Consider the following 20,262-nt stretch of genomic DNA (forward strand, 5'->3'; position numbering starts at 1 on the left):
CGTGTTTCCAAGTCAGGATGGTGAGTGACTTAGAGGGGGATTTCCAAGTGGTGGTAAATACTTGGCAAAAACTCATCTGAGTGATCACTAGGCTGGATTATTAGGTCAAAAAACTAATTTTTCCTTTACAGTTTTATAGTTCTTCTCCCTGGATGGCCCACCTCTGATTGCTCTCCCATATTCACAAGCCTAGGACTGTACTGGTGGATCTGTTGGTTTGACCTTTTCTTATCCCACAGAGCTCTATTTATTCCTGTCTTAAATCTGTTCCATCACTTTTTGACCAATCTTGTGAGCTACATCCATAGTATCTCTCACATCCTCTGACATTTTGACAGTTTCCATTTCCATGATCCTAAATGGCTCACTAAGACCGTTAAATCCCTTTCACCTCTATCCCACAACAGGATTGTCTAAGATCATTTACTTCTTCCTTGAACAGAGGCCCAAAATCATTACTGCTCCACCACCATCACACTTTCACTTGTTCTCACATTGAAAATCTTCTCCTTGAATTCTAAGTGCAGCCACGAAAACTTGCACAGCTTAAGGGAGGTATGTTTCTTTACAGGATAAAGGGAACGAACTTTGTTTCAGTCCCACTCAGATCCCCACCCTTCTCTTTTTCAAGCACACTTATGACTGTATTGGCACCTCTTTGTGATCTCAAACTTAATAGTTTCATCATCACCAATTTCCACACCGCTCTCATTTTCACACGGATGATCTCCGATGTTTCTTTCCTTTTCTCGACCTCTATCTACATTTCAAGATCAGCAATCAATACTTTTTTTAAGTTTATAAAGTCTCACAGGGGTTTTAACTACACTTTCTTTCACCTTTTTCCCTAGAAGAAATCCCTTCCTTTCTTCCAGTTTCTCAAGTTCCAACCTATTTGTTTGATGGCAACACTCTCCACATGAGCACTTCAGAGGTGTCTTTTTCTCTCTAGCCATGAGTTTGCTTCCAGCATAGTCGTCAGGGTTCTCAGCCGCATCTGTTCCTCTCCCTGCTCTTCTGTTCTCAGCCCTCCTCATATACAGAAAGAAGGTTCCACTTATCGCCATCTTCCACTCCACCAGACTCCAGGTGGAATAGATCATCACCTTCACAGAGGCGTGTGCACCTCACCTCTTAGCACACTGCACCGACTGTTCCTCACACGATTTACTGACCAACTCTTCCATATCCACCAACACTCACTTCCTTTGTCATTGTATTCTCCAATGCAACCACAAGATAAGTAACTCATGGTCAGCTAACTAACTCCCCCCCCCCACTTTTTCAACAACACCATCACCAAGCCCCTCCATCCCTACCCAGGAAACAAAAGTGGAGCAGGAAAAACAACTCACTTGCACTTTTTCTAATCTGTTGTATCACATTTAGTGATCACGACATAATTTCTCTTAAAAGATGATCCTGAGCTTCTAGTTCCTATCATTTTAAAACTCTTTCACATTCCAGCTCTGATCACCCTGTCTCTTCCATCTTGCACTATTCCAGTGATGCCCATGGAGTAGGATTAACATTTCATTTTCTGACCAGGCACATTACACAATTTCAGATAGCCAGCTTTTTCAATTTGTGCCCATTTCTGATGAAAGGTTGGCAGGCTATAATATGACCTCAGTTTCTCTCTCCAAGATTGCCTTCTGTTTCCAACATTCGGTTTTGTTTCTATCAGATGCCCAATCATGCATGCATGCATGTATGAATATCATCAACCAGTTGACAGTAGTCAGTGGGGACGTAATAAGTTAATGTCACACTCAGGATAGCACTGTTGTGAAGAGTACTAATGTTCAATCACAAGGATGGGACAATGCCTTTGTGGCCAACTCTGAAACAACCTGGTCAGTCCCAGCTATCATCTATAGGTCTGCCAAATATATTCAAAACAAAGTAAAATTCCGATGAAAAACTTTTGAGTAAAACAATAGACATTCAAAGTGTTCATTTTCTCAAACCATTTAGCAACCCCACTTAACAGTAACTCCACAATTGATAACTTCCCTACGCACCATCTCACTGAATCAAACCCATCTGCAACTTGGACTGCTTGCAAAATACAACATTTTTATTGCTGATCCTGAATTAAAACAACAGCTGCATTTCAGCTGGGAACTAAGGAAGGCATACAATTTCAACAATTGTCTAAAACAGGATTGATTTCCCTAATTGTTGAGTTGCATTCCAATCCATTGAAAGGTAATCCCAAATCCTTTTTTAAATACTCATGAAAGATGTGATTATACCACTGCGTTAATGAGGGTTTAACGTGTAAATCCAATGAGGTCTGACTCCAGTATTATAACCATCTTGATTACTAAGACTAAACATTGCCCATCCTTTCAAATCCTTTGACCAGCATCCAACTTTGTCCAGTAGTGCCTTGGTAAAGATTGTAAGGATGTTTTGCTATGTTGGAAGCATGGTATCATTTTAGGATGTAGCTGATACAGCTTTCACAAACGAATTACAATCACAATAATGTGATCCGTTAAGATAACTCATCAGGGTTTTCAGAAAATTATGGCTTAGGGAATGTTGCAATATTCCCATTATCAATGGGTGACAATTTCATTCCATGATTTCTCAGTGCTGGTCCATTGGATAAACAGAGAACAGAAATAATTTCCTAACAATTTGAGAATAACTTACTCATATTCTAATGCCTCGATGTGAATCATTCTCAGACTCATTCCTTATTCTCAAGTGCAAGAGAGTCTAAGCTTATGATTCACAAGTTATAATTCAGTGTTTCCACTGTTTGCACATATCCCAGGTTACACAGAGCAAAACAGAGCATGATATTCTACTTTAGAAGTCAATAACAAGTGCAGCTGGAGATAAGAATAAAAGAAAGATTTATTGTTATATAGTACCCTTCACAATCACAAAGTGTCTCAGAATTTTTGAACTATAGTCAGTTATTTATTTTACAGTATTTGGAGATATTGTACCTCATGTTAACAGGTCCTTCCAGTCCAACAAACTGAAACTGATAAAATTGAAATTGTTAAGACTACAGATGGTGTACTGTGTCCTGTTTTGGTCACCACACTAGAGGAAAGATGAGTTTGTGCTGCAGAGGAGATTCATCAGGATGCTACTGGATTGGAGTATTACAGTTATAAGGGGGAAGACTGAATCGGCTAGGTTGTTTTTCTTGGAGAAGAGGGTAACTGAGAGGTGCATAAAATTAAAAGGAACACAAATAAGGTAAATAAAAATCTTTTTCTCTGTGATGTTGGTGAAAGAAACAAGAGAGCATAGTTTTAAGGTGCAAGGTACAAGGTACAAGGTCTAGAGTGACACTGAGGGAGAATTTTTTCATAGTGAGTTGTTGGAGTCTTGGGTGCACTACCTGAAGAATAGAGAAGGCAGATGCTCTCACAACATCCAGGAGGCTTCTTGAGAAGTAGCTGAATTGTCAAGGCATAGAAGGTAGCAGACCTAATGCAGGTAAATGGGGTTAGAATAGATAGGTACAACAGACAACATGGACATGATGGGCCGAAGGGCCTGTTTCTGTGTTCTTTACCTCTGACAAAAATAACAAGGAAATAGAGACAAAAATGGAATGAACTGAATGTGACTTATATTATAAAGATGTCAAGGCATGCATACATTGTAAGATCAGGTTTGGAGTCTGACCCAAAGCCTCCAGACTTACAATGCAAGGTAAGTGGAAGGTAACCAAAAAGAAGAAGACTGATCAGTAATTTAAAAGAAGGTAGAAATTATGATCAGCAAGGTTTTACATGAACAATCTATACATCGAGGCATTGACTAAGGATAGAATGAAATTTGGCTACTGGATTAAAAAAAACTATCAAGCAGATAAATTCCAAAAGAAATTTCTATTCATATGACAACTAAATGAAAATGTTATATGCAAATCAATCACCACATCATAACCTCAATAATGAAAACTTGACATCTTATTAAAGATTTATGCACATCTGAATGAAGCAAGCATAGCCTTTAGCACAACATCACCAAGGCTCCAATCCTCAGTTTGTTGGTGAGGTACCAGCATGTCAGGCAGGAAATTGGGGTTTTACAGTCAACTATGCAGGATCTGAAATCTGTGCAGTTTATTGCACAATAACAATAGGTTTGCTTGTATTCTTTCCCTTGCATTTTACACACTTAATACATTGGTGTCAAAGGGAGTTAAAGTGACGATGACTCAAAAATATTACAAGAAAATGAAATGCCTAAATCATTGATGTGGCCTGAACAGAGCAATTACTGCTACCTCCATCAGGAAAATGCCACATCCAGAGACCCTCGACCTGGGCACAAAAAAATTAAGGCATTAAATTGGCCGCAACATGATTGAAAACTAAGCCAAAGGTCGGAACAGGAGATGAAAGAATCACAAAATCTACAGACTGCTGAACGGCAGTGCTTCCCTGAATCGTGGAGATGAGGCTCACTTTTGCATTGCTGGTCACTTCTGCAGTGCAGCCCTGTTCCTCTGATCGACATATCTTTTTCATAACCACTTTTCTGAGGTCACAGCCGAGCTTGCTCCAGTCACGCAATCCCCAGCCTATTGGGGTTTACTATTACATTACAGAGGATGTTGTTGCAGTGACTCGCCAGTGCTCCCATTCAAAAAGTGCTCATTTTCTGTGCAGCTCTGTTAACCCTTTCTTCTCGGCATAAACTTCCCTTCTCTTTAGAGAGGTTTTATTAATATTTTATGGAAGTTACTTGACAAAATAGAAGTTTTCATTCTATTTTCCAGCCTGTAGGTTCATGCTTGCTAATCTCCTTTCACGGGAAAAGGAAGTAATTTTGCTTTTGCAAAGTTTAAAAAAGGTTAGCAAGAAATAATAATTCATGAGTAAAATTTCTTGCGATTATGATATGCCTTTTACAAAGTGTCCCAATGCACTTCACAGCCAATTGACCATCATTGAGGTATTATAATGGAGGAAATACATAGCCAATTTGCTCACACCAAAATCCCACAAGGAATGTGAACCAGCTTCACTCATGTTAGTTGGAGGACAAATGTTGGTTCAATACATTAGGAGGTATACATCAACCTATTCTTCTTTTATATCCCTTAATCCTCCCTTTTCATCATCTCTATATCCACCTGTTCTTTTTCAAGGATTACTTTTACAGATGAATTTTACAGACATACAACCCTTTGTGTGAAGAAGTTTCTCCCCTCATCTACTCTGAAAATATTTTGGTTCTATCTTCTTCCTACGGTGCCTGATTCTTTTGTCCTCTTCCACTGGAATCACTCTGCTTCCTTCTACCCTTTTATGATTTTAATCTATCACATCATTCCCCAAGCTCTAGTGATCTAAAAAAATAAATGTTATTGTTCTTCTTACATGCACTTCCACACAGCAGGCAGGAACCCAATGGGGTGCAACATTATATGTTGCTTGACATTGAACTACCGATGTTTACTTGCTGACCCCAATATCACATTTTAGACTTCCGTGTAAAAACAAAAAGTCCTGCATTTGCAGGCCATGTTCCATGGCTTTTTCTTAACATTGCCTCAATATTTTACCCTATTTGGAGTCCAAAAACAGAGCCTAATCTGTGGAATCTACACTGGAGAATGTACCCATTGAATCTGTGGTAGGTCAAACTATAATTAGCAAGCCTGTTCTTTTAAGTGAAGAATGGTTGCATCTTAAATTATTTGTGTTTTGGGTTTTAAATGTTTTTAATTACCATTTTTAAGAGTTAATAACTTCTTATTAGCTTTTGTCATGGTTATTCAAGTAGCATTCAATTTCGTGACAGCGAGCAAAGCACGGGACGTAGCTGTCAAAGCTTTCTTTGGACATTTTGCAGGCAGGTGATGTGATGGGATTAAGCTGTGTTTAGGTGATCGCTAGTATAGGTCCAATACATTCTCCATTTCCAGTTGACTTTTGGGTATCGGCAAAGAACAAATATGAATATACTTTCATTTGTCTAGGTTGAGAAGGGTGGTTTGCTGCCATCAGCATGTTCTGATAATATGAATCTGCATTGTGCTCTCTTCTGTTTGAGTGTCCTACTGACCCTGCCAGCAGGGTGAACCCGTTTGCTTTAGTGTCTTTGCAGGCTGGGCAGTATCTATGGAAAAAAGTACAAGCAACGTTTCGGGCTGAAACCCTTCAGCAGGTCTGGAGAAAAAAAGCTGAGGAGTAGATTTAAAAGGTGGGTGGAGGGGAGAGAGAACCAGCATGTGATAGGTGAAGACTGGAGGGGGAGGGATGAAGTAAAGAGCTGGGAAGTTGATCGGTGAAAGAGACAGAATGCCATTGAAGCAAGAAAAATGGGGGTGGGTGGGGGGGGGAGGAGCACCAGAGGGAGACGGTGACCGGGTAAGAAGATAAGATAAGAGAGGGAAAAGGATGGGAAATAGTGAAGGTGAGGGGGGGGGCATTACCAGAAGTTTGAAAAATCGATGTTTGTGCATCAGGTTGGAGGCTACCCAGATGGAATATAAGGCGTTGTTCCTCCAGCCTAAGTGTGGCCTCATCACGGCAGCGGAGGAACCCATGGGTGGACACATCGGAGTGGGAATGGGAAGTGGAATTAAAAGTCGCTAAACAGTCCTTCCAGGTGAGGCGATACTTCACCTGAGTCTGTTTCGGTCATTTACTGTGTCCAATGCTCTCGGTTTGGCCTCCTGTATATTGGTGAGATCCAACGTTTATTGGGAGACCAGTTCACCGAGCTCCGTCCACCAGAAAAAGCGGTATCACCCAGGGTCGTCCAATTTAATTCCACTTCCCATTTCCATTCCTATATGTCCATCCATGGCCTTTACGATTGTCGTGATGAGGCCACATTTAGACTGGAGGAACAACACCTTATATTCGGTTTGGGTACCCTCCAACCTGATGGCATGAACATCAATTTCTCAAACTTCCAGTAATGCCCCTCACCTCCTCCCTCCTTCATCATTTCCCATCTCCTCTTCCCTCTCTCACCTTATCTCCTTGCCCGCCCATTGCCTCCCTCTGTTGCCTCTCCCCCCTTTTTCTTTCTTCCATGGCCTTCTGTCTCTTTCACCAATCAACTTCCTAGCTCATTACTTCATCCTTCCTCCTCCAAGTTTCACCTATCACCTGGTGTTTCTCTCTCCCCTCCTCCCACCTTTTAAATCTACACCTCAGTTTTTTTTCTCCAATCCTGCCAAAGGGTTTCGGCCCAAAATGTCGACGGTATTTTTTCCATAGATGCTGCCTGGCCTGCTGAGTTCCTCCAGCATTTTGTGTGTGTTGCTCGGATTTCCAGCATCTGCAGATATTCTCTTGTTTGCACTAGTGTCCTGTGTTGTAAAGGCTTTACTTCATGGAAACACCTCCCAATGCTCCCATTACATATTCGTAATGACTGACTTATCCCACGAATTTCCAGAATCATTCTTCCTCATGTCATCGGCAAAAAATGAAAAGATGAAATTCAGGGAGGGGAATAGATGTCCAGTTTGATGATAAAAACACGTTATCATTATTTATCAAATGCAACTCTGGATTTGAATCTGATCCGTAATGTTAATTCTTCTTAAATTCATGACCAGGATAACCAGCAAATCATGAGCAAGACTTGATAGTTTTCATTTCATTTTTTTCTCCAATAACATCAAATGACTCCCATAGTAATTTCTCAGTGAACCTAGTAGCCTGCTAGCCATTGTGAATGAGAAATTAGTGTGAGGATGAGTCAGGCGGGGCTGGTGAGAGGGGGAAGATTGTGCAATTGACTAATGGGAAGTAAAGCCTTTTACTACCCCATCAGAACAACGAGGGTGTGCATTAAGTGCTGGCCTTGCATGTTGAGAACTTGTCTCCACCACATCAGTTGCAGAAGCCTCTATTAGAATAAGAAATGAAGAAAGAAACTGTCCAGATGGCTGAAAAAAATCCAACAGTTCCCTCTTCGGCCTAACAAGGGGTATGTGAAACATTCTAAGATGTGATGAGTCATCAAGTTGAATGAGCATTTCCTCATAGCAAATTAATTACATTTATTTTCTATGTGCAGCTGACCACTAACACAGGGAGTACCAAAGCATTCTTCAATCAGCAAGGTAACTTTAAAGTGGAGTTTCTCATAACATTCAGAATTGTGCACAGCATTCTTCCACAGTGAACAATATGACTGAATGTGAGTCATTTTCTCCTTATCCCTTGAGGAATAAGTATTGATACACAGAATTCGTCCGCTACTTTTCTTTAAAATAAAGCCATGGAATCGTTTGCATTCATCAGGGAAGGTTGACAAACTCTTGTTTTGAAATGGAACGTGCAGCACTCAAGTTAGACTAAAAGGAAGCTGAAGCTTTAAGTAGGGGATCAGATATTTGGAGTGGAATTTGAAACATCCGAGCACACCACAGTTGAAGGATCAACAAAAAATGAGCAGCAATCTTTATCACATATGGAGAGCAGTAGCAAAGCAATAGCAGGCATATCTTTGTCATGTTGCAGAGAGGCAAAGATGATATAAGTGTCGTCCTGAGCTAGTCACACAAAAAGAGTGCACAGGATCCATTCAGCCCATCTTGTCTTTATTTTTCCTTGACAAACAGGAGCAGTTAGTCCTCTTTCACTGCTCTTTCTCTACAGCAACTTAAATGGCTAGTTACACTTATTTTTCCAGTATCAAAGAACCCTCGGCGTAGACCTGGAGATAGTTAGAGTCACAGAGTCGTAGAAAAGTGCAGCACAGAAAGCGGCCCTTCAGCCCTTCTAGTCCGTGCTGAACTATTTAAACTGCCCACTTCTATGGCTCTGCACTTCATACCCCTACCGTCCATGTACCTATCCAAATTTGAAATCGAGCTCGCATGCACTACCTGCACTGGCAGCTCATTCCACACTCTCAGAACTCTTTGAGTGGACAAGTATCCCTGCATGTTCCCCTTGAACTTCTCATCTTTCACCCTTAACATATGACCTCTGGTTGTTGTCACAGCCAAGCTCAGTGGGAAAACCTTGCTTACACTTACCCTGTCTCTACTCCTCATAAAATCTCCTATCAGATCTTCTCCCAATCAGGTCCTCCAGACCCGGCAACATCTGTGTAAATTTTTTCTTGCACTCTTTCAACCTTCTTTACATCTTTCTTGTCAGTAGGTGACCAAAACTGCACACAATACTCCAAATTAGGCCTCGGCAACATTTTATACAACTTTAACATAACATCCCATCTCCTGTACTCAGTACTTATGAAACCCAATGTGCCTAAAGCTTTCTTTACGACCCTATCTACCTGTGACACTGCTTTCAATGAATTATGGATTGTATTCCCAGATCTTTTTGTTCTCCTGAACTCCTCAATACCCTACCGCTCACTGTGGAAGACCTATCAAAGTGCAACACCTCGCACTTGTCTGCATTAAATCCTATCTGCCATTTTTCAGCCCATTTTTTGAGCAGGTCCAGGTCCTGCTGCAAGCCATGACAACCTTCCTTGCTGTCCATTACACTCTCAATCTTGGTGTAATCTGCACATTTGCTGATCCAGTTAAGCACATTATCATCCAGATTGTTGATATAGATGACAAACATCAATGGACCCAGCACAGATCCCTGTGGCACCCCTCTGGTCAGAGAGGCAACCATCTACTACCACTCTTTGGCCTCTCCCATAAAGCCAGTGTCTAATCCAATTTACTACCTCATCTTGAATGCCAAGTGACTGAAACTTCTTGGTCAACCTCCCATGCAGAATTTTGACAAATGCCTTGCTTAAGTCCATTAGACAACATCTACTGCCTTGCCTTTATCCACCTTCCTGGTATCTTCCTCAAAGAAACTCTATAAGATTGGTTAAAGAGGACCTACCACACACAAAGCCATACTGACTATCCTTAATCAGTCCATGTCTATCCAAATACTTACCTACCAGTCCCTTAGAATAACTTCCAAAACTTTCCCACTACTGATGTCAGACTCACTAGCCTATAATTTCCCGATCTATTTTTAGATCCTTTCTTGAACAGTGGAACAACATTACCTATCCTCCAATCCTCTGGTACCTCACCTGTCGCTAAGAATGATTTAAGTATCTCTGCTAGCACCTCAGCATTTTCTGCTCTTGTCTCCTGCAAGGTCTGAGGAAACACCTTGTCAGGCCCTGGGGAATTTTCCACTCTAATTTGCCTCAAGAGAGCAAACATTTCCACTTCTGTAATCTGTATAGGGTCTATGAAGATGATGCTGCTTTCTTCCGGAGTCTCACTTCTATGGACTCTATGTCTATCTTTTGAGTAAATACAGATGCAAAAAATCATTCAAGATTTCCCCATCTCTTTTAGCTCCACACATGGATTACCATCCTGATCTTCCAGAGGACCAACTTTGTCCCTTGCAATCCTTTTGCTCTTATCATATCTGTAGAAACCCTTGGGATTCTTCTTCACCTTGCCTGCTAGGGAACTTCATGCCTTCTTTTAGCCCTCTGATTTCTTTCTTAAGTATTGCCTTGCATTTCCTATACTCCATGAGCACCTCATTTGTTCCTACCCACCTATACCTGCTGCGCACCGCCTTTTTCCCTTCATCAGTGCATCAATATCTCTTGGAAACCGATGTTCCCTACACCTGTTGTCTTTATTTTTTATTCTGACAGGCACATACAAGTTTTGTACTCGCAAAATTTCACTTTTGAAGGCCCCCCACTTACCAATTATACCTTTGCCGAAAACAGCCTGTCCCAGTCTACACTTGCCAGATCCTTTCTGATGCCATCACTCTTGGACCTTTTCCAATTTAGAATCTCAACCCTTAGACCAATCCTATCTTTTTGCATTTTCACTTTGAAGCTAATGGCATTGTGATCCCTAGATGCAAAATATTCCCCAGCACATAATACTGTCACCTGCCCTTTTTCAATCCCTGGTAACAGATCAAGTATTGCACATTCTCTCATTGGGACTTCTGTGTACTGATTAAGGAAACTTCCCTGAACACATTTGACAAACGCTATCACATCTAGTTCTTTTAGAGTATTAAACTTCCAGTCAATATGTGGAAAGTTAAAATCACCTACCATAACAACCTCGTATTTCTTGCAACAGTCTGCGATGCCTCTTCAAATTTATTCCTCTAAATCACTCGGACAGCCAGGTGGTCTGTAATATTGTCCATTAATGTGGTCATACCTTTTTTATTTCTCAGTTGCTCCCATATTGCCTCACTAGACAAGTTCTCCAGTCTGTCACGATTGAGCATTTTCCATGACATTTTCCCTGACTAGTATTGCCACTCCTTCTCCTTTAAACACTCCTGGTCTGTCGCATCTAAAACAACAGAACCCCAGAACGCTGAGCTGCCAGCCCTGCCCCTCCTGCATGCAAGTTTCACTAATGGCCACAATATCATAATTCCAGGTATTGATCCATGCCCTGAGCTCATCTACCTTTCCTGTAATACTTCTTGCATTGAAATATACAGCGGTATGCAAAAGTTTGGGCACCCCTGGTCAAAATTTCTGTTACTGTGAATAGCTAAGCGAGTAAAAGACAAACTGATTTCCAAAAGTCATAAAGTTAAAGATGACACATTTCTTTAAAATTTTAAGCAAGAAAACTTCTCTTATTTCCATCTTTTACAGTTTCAAAATAACAAAAAAGGCAAAGGGCCCGAAGCAAAAGTTTGGGCACCCTGCATGGCAGTACTTAGTAACACCCCCTTTGGCAAGTATCACAGCTCGTAAACGCTTTTTGTAGCCAGCTAAGAATCTTTCAAGTCTTGTTTGGGGGATTTTTGCCCATTCTTCCTTGCAAAAGGCTTCTAGTTCTGTGAGATTCTTGGACTGTCTTGCATGCTCTGCTCTTTTGAGGTCTATCCACAGATTCTCGATGATGGGGACTTTGAGGGCCACGGCAAAACCTTCAGCTTGTGCCTCTTGAGGTAGTCCATTGTGGATTTTGAGGTGTTCTTAGGATCATTATCCTGTTGTAGAAGCCATCCTCTTTTCATCTTCGGCTTTCTTACAGACGATGTGATGCTTGCTTCCAGAATTTGCTGGTATTTAATTGAATTCATTCTTCCCTCTACCAGTAAATGTTCCCTGTGCCACTGGCTGCAACACAAGCCCAAAGCATGATCGAACCACCCCCGTGCTTAACAGTTGGAGAGGGCTTCTTTTCATGAAATTCTGCACCCCTTTTTCTCCAAACATACCTTTGCTCATTGCGGCCAAAAAATTCTATTCAAAAAGATCAAAGGAACATCTAAGCAAGCCTGATGCATTTTGGAAACAAATCCTGTCAACTGATGAAGTTAAGACAGAACTTCCTGGTCACAAACTGAATAACAGTGTTTGATTTCATCTCATTTTTCAGCTCCAGTTCCATTGAATAAAGAACTCTGCAATGAAGTTGCCTTTTGCAATCCTCTGTTCCTCCCACGTACCCAGAACCCCATCAAGGGGCATGATTCACAGTTCTTGTCTCATCAGAATTCAATCTTCCATGTCCTCAGTGAAGTCCAGGGAAAGAAAAATGGATGATCAGCTCGTGCATCTCTCTTCTTATGTCACTCAGCTGTTAAATCTATTTCTAAACTTAATAGTGGATTTGCACCCATGTTTGACTCGAAGATTGGGCTATTGTGAAACTAAGTTTAAGATCAACCAGATTTAGAACATCTCCTATCTTCACACTCCCTTCCTCTCTCCTTGTTCCATCTCTTTTTGTTTGTCACGTCTCTCTCTCTCTCTCTCTCTCTCTCTGTCTACATCCAACCATCATTCACCTGCCATGGTATTCCAACTCAAACCCCAACCCCACTCACCTCTGCTACCAGGCACCACCTGCCTGTCATCCTACACTCCTCCTCAGCCCACCAATCACCTCAGAATCCTTTCTCGCCACTCACCTTCTCCTCTTTATCCTGGCCAACTCACCTCTCTATTCTCAGTCCTGATGCAGGGTTTCAACTTGCAACGTTGACAATTTCTTTCCTCCCACAGATTCTACATAATCCACTGAGTTCCTCCAGCATATTGTTTATGTGCCGAAGTATGAACAATGAGTGCAATAAACTTCTAAATAAAGCAGAAAAGATAAAAGCCATGAGATCTTTAGGGAGAAGATGGGAGTCTTGCTGTCTGCTCTGGGATTGTGAGATAAGATTGATTGAATAGTCTTTCTTACTCATAACTTCACTTATCAACCTTCCTTGTGCAAAGTCAATCCTGCTTACAGAGATTTGAAAATGTACTCAAAGTAATTTTTAAGAGGGTACATCTAATTTAGGGCAATCTATAAATACTTGGCACAATTTTTTCTATAAATGCCAAGAACTACATATGTTTTTGAGTGCTGCGAGGGCTTTGAAGGCTTGACATTTTGCACATGGGGTCTGCCATACAATATTAATAAATTAACAAGCATTTCTATCAGTTTCACGTAAACACACATTCAATCAAAAGGTAACTTTATGCAGTAGAAAATTTCAAAGCACCAAAACTCACCTCAGATTTTGATCCATTCCCAATAGATCAAATTCTAAATCCAACACACAAATATATAACTTTGATTTTAAACAGGATCTTTTACATTTTTAACCTATTCACTGCCTAACTTAATCTGAAACTATAGCACACTTTAGAAGCCTCATGAATGAATGCATAATATAAACATTTCTTACTGGCATCCAGTGAAGTTTAACCCATGACATAGTAGTTGCTATGGTAACAATATATGACAGTTTATTCTGAGATTGTATTTATCATGTACATGCTATTTCAGTGACCCTTTGTTATTTTTTACACGGTAAAAATAATACACAGTATGGTCCTCCAAATAGCAGTGATAGCTTCCCTTTTGAACCCAAGCATTAAACCAACGTTAATCTGTAAACATTGGCGATCCCTTGCTCTTTCTTGAATCATACCCTTAAATTTCTTTTTTATATCCATCTGAACTTGCGGATGGAGCTCTGTCGGAACACGTTGACGTTTTTCCTAAGCATGGAGTTGACACATTAGCTTAGACAATTTGGTGAAATCCTGAAGTGCTGGTTTAAATAACTAACTAACAAATTAGAAACCAGAGTGTAAATGAAGCACTTAAGCAGGGGTATGAAAGTCAGGAAGATGCAGAGAGTGCAGTATCTCAGGAATCTGATGGAAGATGAAACAAGTCAACTTGGAACATTTTCGGACCTTGTCCTGGGGTGTCTCCTCCATTCCTAGAAATACTGGTATGATACTGGATCTAAAAACGCAAACAAGAGGAATTCTGCAGATGCTGGAAATTCAAGCAACACACATCAAAGTTGCCAGTGAACGCAGCAGACCAGGCAACATCTCTAGGAAGAGGTATAGTCGACATTTCAGGCCGAGACCCTTCATCAGGACTTAGCATCCTGACGAAGGGTCTCGGCCTGAAACATCGACTGTACCTCTTCCTAGAGATGCTGCCTGGCCTGCTGCGTTCACCAGCAACTTTGATGTGTGTTGCTTGATACTGGATCTTTTAGTTTTGAAAACAGGCATTGCACAGAATGATAAATCAAGACTGATTTGACCTGACATGAGTTTTGCAGCATTTTCTATTTTGCTTTCATTTCAAGTTATTTACAATATTTCACTTTCAATTGTTGTTTATGGTGCCACTCAAACAGTTTGTCAACTCCATTTTCTACATTTTAATTCTGACTACACTTCAAATAGAAACCATAAAATTGCAGATGCTGGCAATCTGAAACAAATAAAGTAACACTGGAAACACTCAGCAGTCAGGCAGCATCTGTGGAAAGTGAACAAGGGTTAATTTTAGTTTGAAGAAGGGTCTTTTGTGTTGAATAGGTGCTGGTTGAAACCTTAATTCTGTTTCACGTTCTAAAGACCAGCTGGGTGTTTCTATTATGTTCTATACTAATATACTTCAAACATTTTCCATTGTTATAAATATTTTCAAATACCCGGAGATGAGAAGATTCTGTATAAATACAAATTCTTATGTATGGGGTTTCTTCTTTGTTATGTTAATCTTTTAAACTGCCGCTATGTGGATTAAAATGGCTTCTATGTTATGTTAGATGCTGAGAAAGTCTCTAGCTGAACATTTGCTTGGGTTAATACAGATAGCTGGGTGCTATTAGCCAGTGGGTGGTCATGTTATTATTTCTTGGGGTGATAATGCTGTCTCATATGACTGGGAACGGGGAATCGAACGAGAGATGGGGAGGACGATGGAGAGACGGGGTGTCGGACGAGAGATGGGGAGGATGGCGGACGTGTGGGAAGGCTCCGGTCCATCACACTGGGTGGTCCCGAGCCGCGAGTCGACGGGGTCCAGAGGGTCCGGGTGGTCCCGAGCCGCGAGTCGACGGGGTCCGGAGGGTCCGGGTGGTCCCGAAGAACTTCTTGAGTTCCAATTTATGCACGAAGAACTTGAACTTTGATAAGTCTGGCACCTTTTTCCATTGCTTCTTTTTCTGTATTGAACTTACATTAATTTCATAGACTTATTAATATCTATAAATTGTACTTGGTAAAACGTACTGTGTGTGCTGGCTGATCATTGATGTTTGGAACTGATTTCGGTGGCAGTGGTACAGCAACCGACCCAACCGGGAGCATCCAGGCGGGCGCCGGATGGGATTTCCCCTAGATATATACGAGCCAATATAGCTAAGCGTTACACTTACTTTTACTAGACTGCCTTGATCTGATTAAGGTGCTTGTAAGTTATCAACCTTTTCAGCATTGTATCTCTTCACAGGTTATTTGAGTGGGGTAGTGTATATGTCCAGTACCTTTAAGGGAAGGTTCGTATCAGGAGTACAGTAACTCTTGATAATTTAGGCTCAGTGGTTCAGTTGAGAGTTAAGACCTTCATTAAGGGATATCCTGTTATAATTCTAACATTGTTTATTTCCTTCGCAAGTGACAGCACAAAGGCATCGACTGATACCTCACTAGCACCTTGATGCCAACATTGAGGGACTGGCAGTGATTTAAGCTGTGAAAAAATAAATGCCATTCTCTCAGTAGATCAGTGGCAATGGCAGATAGTGGGTGTAACAAATATGTTGGTGAATTTGAGAGAAAGGTATTCCTCAGCTATTTGCTCCAGCATCTGGAAGGAAAGCAAATGTTCCCCAGCTCGACACAATATTCTTTTGGTCCTGACAAAGGACACAGTACAGGGAAACGTGGTAATACAGGGAAGCAAAAGATGATGTTGCTGCTGGTGGGAGGGATGGAGATATGTGCAATTCAGTGAACTTCCTACCTCCACGAACAATAAATGAGATACTGAAATAGGTTTCCATTAAAACATCAAAAAGGTTTTTTGATGCCATCTGATGCCATCAGATAATTTTTGAGGCAGATACAACAAGAGACCAGAGGAAGTGGTTGGTGTATACACAGTCAGGTATAGAAAAAGCTAGTGTGGTATTGCTTTGTGTGCTGACTGGAGGAAGGGAGATTTCAGGCAAAACTATGTAAATAGCAGACCAGGGAAGTGTGTAGAATAACCACCAGTATGTCGGTAGCATTCAAAAATCTGAAGCATGATTCTGAGGCACAAGCAGATAACAAGACCACAATGATGGCAATGGTACCATTGAATTAGCTGGATGTTTGATTGCCAATGACTCTCCAGTTAGAAAATACTGTCAGACCAGGATGACAGAATGCAGTTCAACTCAGATAACTGAAGAGAACATTGGATTTGATAGAATTCCTCGGGCACTGGTAAAATGCATAACCTGGGATAGAGGTGCAGAAATTACTGGCTGTCCTTTCCACAGGGCCAGTATGGTGATTGAGGTGAAAGCCGTAAAGTCCCAGAATCTGTGTACAGAATGTGATGAGTCAATTCAATAGGGATGGTGGCATTGGGGTTCAGGAAATCGAGAAAACAATGGAGTTTTGAGACCTTTCTAAGAGGAGATAATCCATTATTTTGGCAGAGATTATTGTGTATTATACACTGAAGACCCATTTTATTGCAGTAAACGGAAATATGATATCTCCCGACATGAACGCACAGAGAGACAGACAACATTAACATATGATCTTCCTTCAGAGACAAAGAGCATGGGAAGATTGATTGAGTTATGGATCTCCTGTACTGACTGCTTGGATGACAGCCAGTAAACACTGGGTATGCTTAAGTAATACATAACGCAGATATCACCTCAACATAGCAGCAAGACACAAGACATAAAGTTCTATGAAGGCAGCCATGAGGTTAATTAAAAAAAATCTGGAGACCAAAGAAATAAGTTTGTCAGAGAACTTAGCCAGGATGAAGTGTCCCAGAGAAAAACTTCTTTCGAGTATAAGGCCATTACAAGTCAAAACAGTAAAGTGAACAGTGGTCTGAGATTTTAGTAAAAACTATCTACAAACCATGTAGGCAGGCAGTTCTGAAGGGAAGTCTGTAATATGCTGGAAAAACACAGGGGACACAATTAATAGGAGTTTTAGGAAAATAAATGCATTCATTCAATTTCCACAAACAAGGAGAGAATCAATAGACTTCATTAGATGATGCATTGAGGTAATATCATCTGGGCTTAGCAAAGTCATCACAGACTGAGACCCTGAAGCAGCACAAGTCCCGATGAAGGTTCTCAGCCTGAAACGTCAACTGTTTCTATCTTGTCATAGATGCTGCCTGACCTGCTTATTTCCTCCAGCATTTGTTGTGTGTTATTCTGAGGAAAATCTATGTCCACAAGACATCGTGCTGTTTACAGAGTTACTGAATAGGCACACATCAGGTGCAGGTTGAGCTGGTTGCTTTGAGAAAGGACTGCATTACGATGTGGCAACACACATCAAAGTTGCTGTTGAACGCAGCAGGCCAGGCAGCATCTGTAGGAAGAGGTGCAGTCGACGTTTCAGGCTGAGACCCTTCGTCAGGACTAACTGAAGGAAGAGTGAGTAAGGGATTTGAAAGTTGGAGGGGGAGGGGGAGATCCAAAATGATAGGAGAAGACAGGAGGGGGAGGGATGGAGCCAAGAGCTGGACAGGTGATAGGCAAAAGGGGATACGAGAGGATCATGGGACAGGAGGTCCGGGAAGAAAGACAAGGGGGGGGGACCCAGAGGATGGGCAAGAGGTATATTCAGAGGGACAGAGGGAGAAAATGGAGAGTGAGAGAAAGAATGTGTGCATAAAAATAAATAACGGATGGGGTACGAGGGGGAGGTGGGGCCTTAATGGAAGTTAGAGAAGTCGATGTTCATGCCATCAGGTTGGAGGCTACCCAGACGGAATATAAGGTGTTGTTCCTCCAACCTGAGTGTGGCTTCATCTTTACAGTAGAGGAGGCCGTGGATAGACATGTCAGAATGGGAATTGGCCACACATTTTAATTCCACATCCAATTCCCATTCTGACATGTCTATCCACGGCCTCCTCTACTGTAAAGATGAAGCCACACTCAGGTTGGAGCAACAACACCTTATATTCCGTCTGGGTAGCCTCCAACCTGATGGCATGAACATCGACTTCTCTAACTTCCGCTAAGGCCCCACCACTCCCTCGTACCCCATCTGTTACTTATTTTTATGCACGCATTCTTTCTCTCACTCTCCTTTTTCTCCCTCTGTCCCTCTGAATGTACCTCTTGCCCATCCTCTGGGTCCCCCCCGCCATTGTCTTTCTTCCCGGACCTCCTGTCCCATGATCCTCTCGTATCCCCTTTTGCCTATCACCTGTCCAGCTCTTGGCTCTATCCCTCCCCCTCCTGTCTTCTCCTATCATTTTGGATCTCCCCCTCCCCCTCCAACTTTCAAATCCCTTACTCACTCTTCCTTCAGTTAGTCCTGACGAAGGGTCTTGGCCTGAAACGTCGACTGCACCTCTTCCTACAGATGCTGCCTGGCCTGCTGCGTTCACCAGCAACTTTGATGTGTGTTGCTTGAATTTCCAGCATCTGCAGAATTCCTGTTGTTTGCATTACGATGTGGATGTGGTTCCAAAGAACTCAAGATTCTCTGAAGGATGCTACATTAGGCAGGGTCGTAACATCAAGCCAAACACAACATATCCAGAGTGTTATGAAGCAGCTTTGAAAACAGTCAGGCCACAGATGAAACTATTGTTGACAATCAAGAAAGGAAAGTCAGGTAAGTGGCTTTGTCACTCAAAAAAATATGAAACGTTGTGCATGTCAAAGCACAAATCAAGTGGTAAGACAGAGTGAATATAAAGATGGAGAGAATTTAAAAGAAATATACAGATTGTTGCATGTGCAAAGTACAGAGTTGCTGTATTTTTGGTTTACAACACTAACTATATACCTCATTGCAAAAGCTTGCAACAACATAAAGAAACCCAAAGACCTTGCAGTCGGTGATCAAGAATTCCAATTGTTCATATCTAAATATTGATCACACAGGCTTAAACTAACTCTGAAGGCTGGAGTGAGGGAAGTGAGAGTGAAGTACAAAATGAGAGCGGCAACAGAATTCCCTGTTGCAAGTAAGCAATTAACCTCACACAATATATATGGACACCATTGGCAAATTTCCCACAGATAGTGGCCACTACTATTGGAGGCAATGGAGTGTTACAGATTGGGAGAGACACTTCACAGTCATCAGCCATTCATAACACATTACGTTCTTGCGAAAGATGGCAAATAGAAGATTTTTAATGGACTATAAAACGATTTGTTTTATTTGCAGGCTTTGCAAAACTACTGTGCAATTACCAGCCTTGAGTTTGCAGCTGGAGTTGGAGTGGGGGAGCAGGATGCACAGACCAGTAAAGTAAGTCCCAGCAGAAGATTCATTTCCAAATTTTGATACTAATACCATGAATTAGTGATAAATGTGATATCTTAAAACAAAGTGAGTCATAGCTGTGTGAAAACTCTGTTGTTTGTTTTCTCACTGGTTTGAAAGACTCTACTGCGGAAGTTAGTTGAATGCTACTCTCATTTTCTGTAGATACTACTTCTTTCTTCTAATGTCACCAAATCTTATGTTCATCTACAAAGGGCACCCAGTGAGCTTTGCAATTCAACAGCTAATCCCATGAAGGATTAATGCAGTGTTATAGTGTAGCTGCAGCCTGCTCCTGGTATACAATTTTTTAAATTACTTGTATGAACCTCCTCCATTACCACAGCACTGAAGAACTAACTTCTTTTGCTACATCTTTTGATAGGTGTAGGATTTGAGAAGAGGACAACTTTGCAAGTGAATAAACAGAACCTACACTTTAAAGCACTTCAAAGCCAACCAAGCCAATGAGAGTTGAGTGGGATCCATAATCAGCCATGATGGAAT

The 20,262-nt window shown here is 41.4% G+C and overlaps 1 protein-coding gene across 12 annotated transcripts in view; it reads right to left on the reverse strand.

Moving 5' to 3' along the window:
* Positions 1–20,262, reverse strand: part of LOC134357955 (aryl hydrocarbon receptor-like) — a 196,967-nt gene that overhangs the window by 104,202 nt on the left and 72,503 nt on the right. Inside the window, exon 1 of one of the 12 annotated variants that reach the window (XM_063069774.1) lies at positions 12,901–13,333. The exons of the other annotated variants lie outside the window; for them this stretch is intronic. The gene's annotated coding sequence lies outside the window, so the exon portion shown is untranslated. Of the gene's footprint in view, positions 1–12,900; positions 13,334–20,262 lie in introns of those variants that run through there. 12 annotated transcript variants of the gene reach the window in all.

The sequence above is a fragment of the Mobula hypostoma genome, chromosome 17 (assembly GCF_963921235.1).
Source record: "Mobula hypostoma chromosome 17, sMobHyp1.1, whole genome shotgun sequence".
In the NCBI taxonomy this organism is placed as follows: domain Eukaryota; kingdom Metazoa; phylum Chordata; class Chondrichthyes; order Myliobatiformes; family Myliobatidae; genus Mobula; species Mobula hypostoma.